The sequence below is a fragment of the Clarias gariepinus genome, chromosome 2 (genome assembly GCF_024256425.1).
Source record: "Clarias gariepinus isolate MV-2021 ecotype Netherlands chromosome 2, CGAR_prim_01v2, whole genome shotgun sequence".
NCBI classification, from domain to species: Eukaryota; Metazoa; Chordata; class Actinopteri; order Siluriformes; family Clariidae; genus Clarias; species Clarias gariepinus.
The window spans coordinates 51,622,501-51,630,000 of NC_071101.1; the positions used below are offsets into that span (position 1 = coordinate 51,622,501).

Below are 7,500 nucleotides of genomic sequence, written 5' to 3' on the forward strand. Positions count from 1 at the left end.
GATGATGTTATAGATGGTGTTATAGATTATGTTACAGATGGTGTTATAGATGGTGTTATAGATTATGTTTTAGATGTTATAGATGATGTTATAGATTATGTTTTAGGTGATGTTATAGATTATGTTTTAGATGATGTTATAGATGGTGTTATAGGTTATGTTTTAGATGATGTTATAGATGGTGTTATAGATTATGTTACAGATGGTGTTATAGATGGTGTTATAGATTATGTTTTAGATGATGTTATAGATGATGTTATAGATTATGTTTTAGGTGATGTTATAGATTATGTTTTAGATGATGTTATAGATGGTGTTATAGGTTATGTTTTAGATGATGTTATAGATGGTGTTATAGATTATGTTACAGATGGTGTTATAGATGGTGTTATAGATTATGTTTTAGATGATGTTATAGATGATGTTATAGATTATGTTTTAGATGATGTTATAGATTATGTTTTAGATGATGTTATAGATGGTGTTATAGGTTATGTTTTAGATGATGTTATAGATGGTGTTATAGATTATGTTACAGATGGTGTTATAGATGGTGTTATAGATTATGTTTTAGATGATGTTATAGATGATGTTATAGATTATGTTTTAGATGATGTTATAGATTATGTTTTAGATGGTGTTATAGATGATGTTACAGATGGTGTTATAGATTATGTTTTAGATGATGTTATAGATGGTGTTATAGATTATGTTTTAGATGATGTTATAGATGGTGTTATAGATTATGTTACAGATGGTGTTATAGATGGTGTTATAGATTATGTTTTAGATGATGTTATAGATGATGTTATAGATTATGTTTTAGATGATGTTATAGATTATGTTTTAGATGATGTTATAGATGGTGTTATAGATTATGTTTTAGATGATGTTATAGATGGTGTTATAGATGGTGTTACAGATGGTGTTATAAATTATAGACCACTACATCTTTTAGTGGTGGTACTCAGTACTGCGCCGTACCAGCCCACCTTCACCCTTGCCTGCACCTGGGGAGGGGTTTCCTTATGCCCACAGAGTGAGACGCTGGAGCAGATCATCTCCAGTGCCGTCTGGATAAGAGATGTGCGCAAAACACAAAGTCTGCTTTGATATTTTGACAAGTGTCTGTGTGAAAAACAATGGAGCATGAGATTCAGATGGTTTGTGAGACAGAAACAGTTCATCAGAAAGAGAGAATGTTTGCCTGATTTAGTGGGAGAAATGTAAAAGGAAGTGATAATGAGCAGACAGGAGCGGCGTGCGTGTGGAGGATAATAACAGTCATTATTGCGTTAATCAGGACAGCAGCGCTGCTGCGTGAGCAGGCTCGCTCTCACTCAAACACGCTGCTACAAAGCGCTCTGTTCAGGCGTGAAATGGAGACTCGTCTGCGTCTGTCGTGTTTCAGCGTCAGCACCGCCAAGCTCAGGTGAGTTCAGGAGATGTTCTGACCCACAGCCCTCCCTCCGTCCCTGCACACGCCGAGACTCACTCACTTCTGAAAGTAATCACACCCTGAGAGTTACGGAGGAGTGTAAAGCACGTGAGGCTGCGATAAATCTACACACACGGGCCAGAGGGACCCGACCCTGGGGCTTTTATTCACCTGCGGCTGTACATTATCCGCTTAAACACTCAATCAAACATAAACTAATTAAACACCTACACTCAAACATTAAAGATTTAAACTTTCAAACACTTAAACACACATGCAAAACATTCAAACTTTCAAATGGTTAAACATTCTAATATTTAAACACTTAACCAGTCAAACCCCTGAAACCTCGAACATTTAAACATAAAAACACAGTTAAACACTAACACTCAAACACTCACAGACAAACATGTAAACACTGTATAGTTTGTGTAGACAAGACGGAGGTCGGGTTTCTGCTCGTGTTTTTCCTTCAGTTGTTTTTCAACGCAGTTACAGTGAGATAATTCTGTTCAAACATCAGCTCTGGTTCATGTGAGTTCTGCACGTGGATGTGTGTTTAGATCCCAGACCACCTCATGGACAGACAGTGTTGTTTTTTATGATAATTGCTGTACTTATGAACGATAAACCAGTCTCTCTCTCTCTCTCTCTCTCTGTTTCTCTCTCTGTCTTTCTCTCTCTCTCTCTCTCTCTCTGTCTCTCTCTCTGTCTTTCTCTCTCTGTCTCTCTGTCTCTCTCTCTCTGTCTCTCTCTGTCTCTCTGTCTCTCTCTCTCTCTCTCTCACTTTCTGTCTCTCTCTCTCTGTCTCTCTTTCTCTGTCTCTCTCTGTCTCTTTCTCTCTCTCTCTCTCTCTCTGTCTTTCTCTCTCTCTCTCTCTCTCTCTCTGTCTCTCTCTCTGTCTTTCTCTCTCTGTCTCTCTCTCTCTGTCTCTCTTTCTCTGTCTCTCTGTCTCTCTCTCTCTGTCTCTCTCTCTGTCTCTCTCTGTCTCTCTCTCTGTCTCTCTCTGTCTCTCTCTCTCTCTCTGTCTCTCTTTCTCTGTCTCTCTCTGTCTCTCTCTCTCTCTCTCTCTCTCTGTCTCTCTCTCTCTGTCTCTCTCTGTCTCTCTCTCTGTCTCTCTCTCTATCTCTCTTTGTGTCTCTCTGTCTTTCTCTGTTTTTCTCTGTCTCTCCTCGTTTCTCTCTTTCCATCTCTTTTTCTCTCTGTCCCTCCCCCCCCTCCGTCTCTCACTCTATCTCTCTCTGGCTCTTTGTCTTTCTCTGTCTCTCTTTCTTTCTCTCTCTCCATCCCTCTCTCTCTCCGTCTCTTTCTGTCCCTCTCTCTCTCTTTGTCCTTCTCTCTCTGTGTCTCTCTGTCTTTCTCTGTTTTTTCTGTCTCTCTTCGTCTCTCTCTTTCTCTCTCCATCTCTTTTTCTCTCTTTCTCTCTCCATCTTTCTCTCTTTCTTGCTCTCTCTCTCTGTCTCTCCCTTTGTCTCTTTCTCTCTGTCTCTCTCTCTCCATCTCTTTTTCTCTCTTTCTTTCTCCGTCTCTCTCCGTCTTTCTCTCTTTCTTGCTCTCTCTCTCTGTCTCTCTCTCTCTGTCTATCTCTCTCTGTCTCTCTCTAATAAACACTGCTAGGTGTCGTGTGCGGTAATGAAACAGTTCGATGGTGATGTAATCTCTTTCTTTCTGAGCCTCGTTGTGTTTATGATGAAACTTATGGAGCAGGTAATGAACTCTCTGCTGTGTCTCTCGTTCCTGTTGTCTCCTTGAGCAGTTAATCTGGGTGTAGAGCTCGGAGCAGGGTCTCACACACACACACACACACACACACACACAGTACTGTTTATGATCCATGAGATGAAGACAGATGAAGCCCTGAGAGTTCGGCGTGACCAGTAAAGGAGCGCTGATCTCACTTTTCATTACTTTCTTGAATAAATGTTCACCGCACACTCGCGTTCCTCATCAGACCCGTGCACTCACACACCCTGCTGTAAAGCCCCAGACACAGACGGAGCACAGGCCGTATGTAAACGGACCCTCCTGACACTGCTGGTCCATGTTGTCTCTCTGTGTTTACTGTTCCACACGTCACTCTGCTGTTTATCTCAGACTCCTGACACCTGTAAATACATCAGTACTCATTTACAGCTAATGTGTGGCGCTGTGACGGGGTGTAATGGGGACACCAGGGCCTATAAACACACACACACACACACACACGTATGTATTATTCAGCACTCAGCTTAACACATGATCAAAGCATCGCAGATTTAATTATGATCTGCCGAGTGGCTCTGTAGATAATCACGCTCTAAAAAGCTCATACATTACAGCCGAGAGGCGGAGCTGAAACTCCAGCAGGCTCAGAGCACGCTATAACCACGCCCAGGTCTCAATGGGTTGTGGGGGGGGAATGGTTGGAGCTTGCTTTTCATACGGAATTATAAAATACTCAGTTTAACACTTTACAACAGGAATAAACATGTTCACATCCTGCTACAAAAAAACCTGAATATTTATCAGTTACAACCATGTCAGTTTATAGGCTGGCGTATATGATGATGTCATCAAGGTTCCGTCGGCAGATGGAGGATGTGGGGGGGGGGCAGTGTGTGGAGTGTCTCATCCCAGCTGTGTGGACAGAGATGGATGGAGCGGTTAGGTGAAGATGACATATCGCGATACTCATCTGTTCGTAACCCACATAAAGCTGTCAGCCAATCAGAGCTCATAAATCCTAGGGTCAAGGTTCATCTGGCAGAAACCACTTCTAACACCTGATTTAATCTGTCAGGAGCACCGGGAGGAGAGGAGCAATCTGTTACTGTCTTAAACAGAGAGAAGGGGAGGGGAGGGGGCGAGGAACTGGTGGATGTTGAATAATTAGCACAAATGATGCTTATACAGTTAATGTTCAGTGGAAATTCATGAAACTCTGATTCAGCAACCTTATACACACACACACACACACACACACATATGGACACTGGGTGTGGACAGCCAGAGAATGTATGTGGGCTTGGTGAGAGCTTACAAATCCACCAATCAGAGATGAGACAGAGAGGACACGACAGATCTGAGATGAGACAGAGAGGACACGACAGATCGGGGATGAGACAGAGAGGACACGACAGACCGGATATGAGACCGAGAGGACACGACAGATCGGGGATGAGACCGAGAGGACTCGACAGATCTGAGATGAGACCGAGAGGACACGACAGATCGGAGATGAGCCAGAGAGAACACGACAGGCCGGATATGAGACCGAGAGGACACGACAGATCGGGGATGAGACAGAGAGGACACGACAGACCGGATATGAGACCGAGAGGACACGACAGATCGGGGATGAGACCGAGAGGACTCGACAGATCTGAGATGAGACCGAGAGGACACGACAGATCGGAGATGAGCCAGAGAGAACACGACAGGCCGGATATGAGACCGAGAGGACACGACAGATCGGGGATGAGACCGAGAGGACACGACAGATCGGAGATGAGACCGAGAGGACACGACAGACCGGATATGAGACCGAGAGGACACGACAGATCGGAGATGAGACAGAGAGGACACGACAGATCGGAGATGAGACCGAGAGGACACGACAGATCGGAGATGAGACCGAGAGGACACGACAGATCGGAGATGAGACAGAGAGGACACGACAGATCGGAGATGAGACAGAGAGGACACGACAGATCGGAGATGAGACCGAGAGGACACGACAGATCGGAGATGAGACCGAGAGGACACGACAGATCGGAGATGAGACCGAGAGGACACGACAGACCGGATATGAGACCGAGAGGACACGACAGACCGGAGATGAGACCGTGAGGACACGACAGATCGGAGATGAGACCGAGAGGACACGACAGATCGGAGATGAGACCGAGAGGACACGACAGATCGGAGATGAGACCAAGAGGACATGACAGATCTGAGATGAGACCGAGAGGACACGACAGATCTGAGATGAGACCGAGAGGACACGACAGATCGGAGATGAGACAGAGAGGACACATAACTAAACCAACTCATAACCAAAATTTACTCCACTCTGCCTGTCTCTATCTCTGGTCTCTCTTTCTCTGTACATCATTCTGTCTCTCTATGTCTGTATTTCTATTTGTCTCTCTCTCTCTCCCAGTAAATCAATAAATCATTTCAGTCATGTCTTCGAGACTCCAGCCACCCACGCTCTCTCGCTCTTTCTCTCTCTCTTCATGTTTTTGTCCCTTTCTTTTTCTCTATTTCCCATAATTCCCAGCTGACAGGTGAAAGGTGGTCGGGGGTGATGGGGATTTCGAGGTAATATGTGACTTTGGAAATGAAACCTGACACAGGAGGAGGATGAAGTGCAGTCAGGGTGTGAAGAGCTTCCTCATGGCTCAGGGATTAGGATTGTGTGAAGTGTAGGAGAAACTCCTCAGTGCCGGAGTGTTAGTGAAGCTCAGTGTGGATACTATACAACACGCTAATGTTACGCTTAAATCACGCTAACGTTACGCTTACATCAAATTCTAATTTTATTTGTCATATACACAGTCACACACAGTACGATATGCAGTGAAACGCTTATACGACCGTCCGTGACCTAATGAAAGCTTATTAAAAGAAAATAAATATGAATAAAAAAGAAATACAATAAAAAAATTTTGCTAAGATAAGAATAATATAACTATAGAGGACCAAAATATACAATATAAAAAATATAAGACAATTTAGCTGTACAAATATGGAAAAAAAATGATTCTGTACAATATAGAAAAATATAGAACTTTCAGTGTAAATATAAATGGCGGGGAGGGGGGGGGTGCAAATATGCATGAAGTGTCTTATTAAAGTGACTTATGAGTAATGAGGCAGGAAATATAATATAAATATGTAAGTGTGCATAAATGTGCAGGTGTACAGTGTCCATAAGTGTCCATGAATGTCCAGAATGAGTGCAAAGAGACAAGGTCTATAAGTGTGAATGTTCAAAAATCATGCTAAATCATGCTAATGTTACGCTTGAATTATGCTTAAATCATGCTAATGTTACGCTTACATCATGCTTAAATCATGCTAATGTTACGCTTACATCACACTTAAATTATGCTATTGTTACAATTGCATCACGCTTAAATCATGCTAATGATATGATTGCGTCATGTTAAATCATACTAACATTACACTTACATCACGCTTAAATCATGCTACAGTAATGTTACAATTGCATCATGTTTAAATCGTGCTAACGTTACACATACGTCACACTTACATCACGCTAACGTCACATTTAAATCATGCTAACGTTATGTTAATGACATGAGATCATCACACAAATCATGCAGGACTTTGAGCACAAGCTAGCCGTACGCGTGTGATTTAAGGTGAGGGAGGTGGCGGGTTCTGATCCAGTGTTTTCTCCCTGTGTGTCAGTTACGACCCTGCTACGACCCAGGCGCTAATCTTAGGGACTTGCTAACAGCGGAGACGTCGGGTTCAGTCGCTACGTCACTACAGAACTCCAGATGTACTGCACTCCACCTCACCTACACACGAGGAGGAGATGTCCTCACACAGCACCAAGAGAACTCCAGAATGACGTCAGTGTGTGTGTGTGTGTGTGTGTGTGTGTCATTGCTCTTATTCCTGTCGTTAGGCTCGCTAATGTTTTATTATTGGATGTTTTCTTACCATTAATCCCCTGATTTCAGCTGTTATTAGTCCAGTCATTTTTTTAACCACACACACACACACACACACGCAGTAATTGGTACTGAACTGAAGTCAATTACATTACAGGACATTAAACTCAGAGATGAGGTGTGTGTGTGTGTGTGTGTGTGTGTGTGTGTGTGTGTAAACCTGAGCCAAGATGCTGCAGGAACAACATTGTCATTTACGTCTAAAACACACACAAACACACACACACATGCACACACACTTGATACACCTCCTATATTAACATCATCTCTGGATTCTGCGCTCTGATGGTTAAGGGGCGTCGGTTAACTTTCTGTAAAGTATTGATCATCTGATGTCCTGACACCACAGCGTTGCTATAGTAACGGCTCACACAC

General features: G+C 43.1%; 1 protein-coding gene across 1 annotated transcript in view; it reads right to left on the reverse strand.

The window, feature by feature from the left end:
* Positions 1-7,500, reverse strand: part of LOC128513177 (5-hydroxytryptamine receptor 1E) — an 11,659-nt gene that overhangs the window by 3,897 nt on the left and 262 nt on the right. The window lies entirely within an intron of this gene.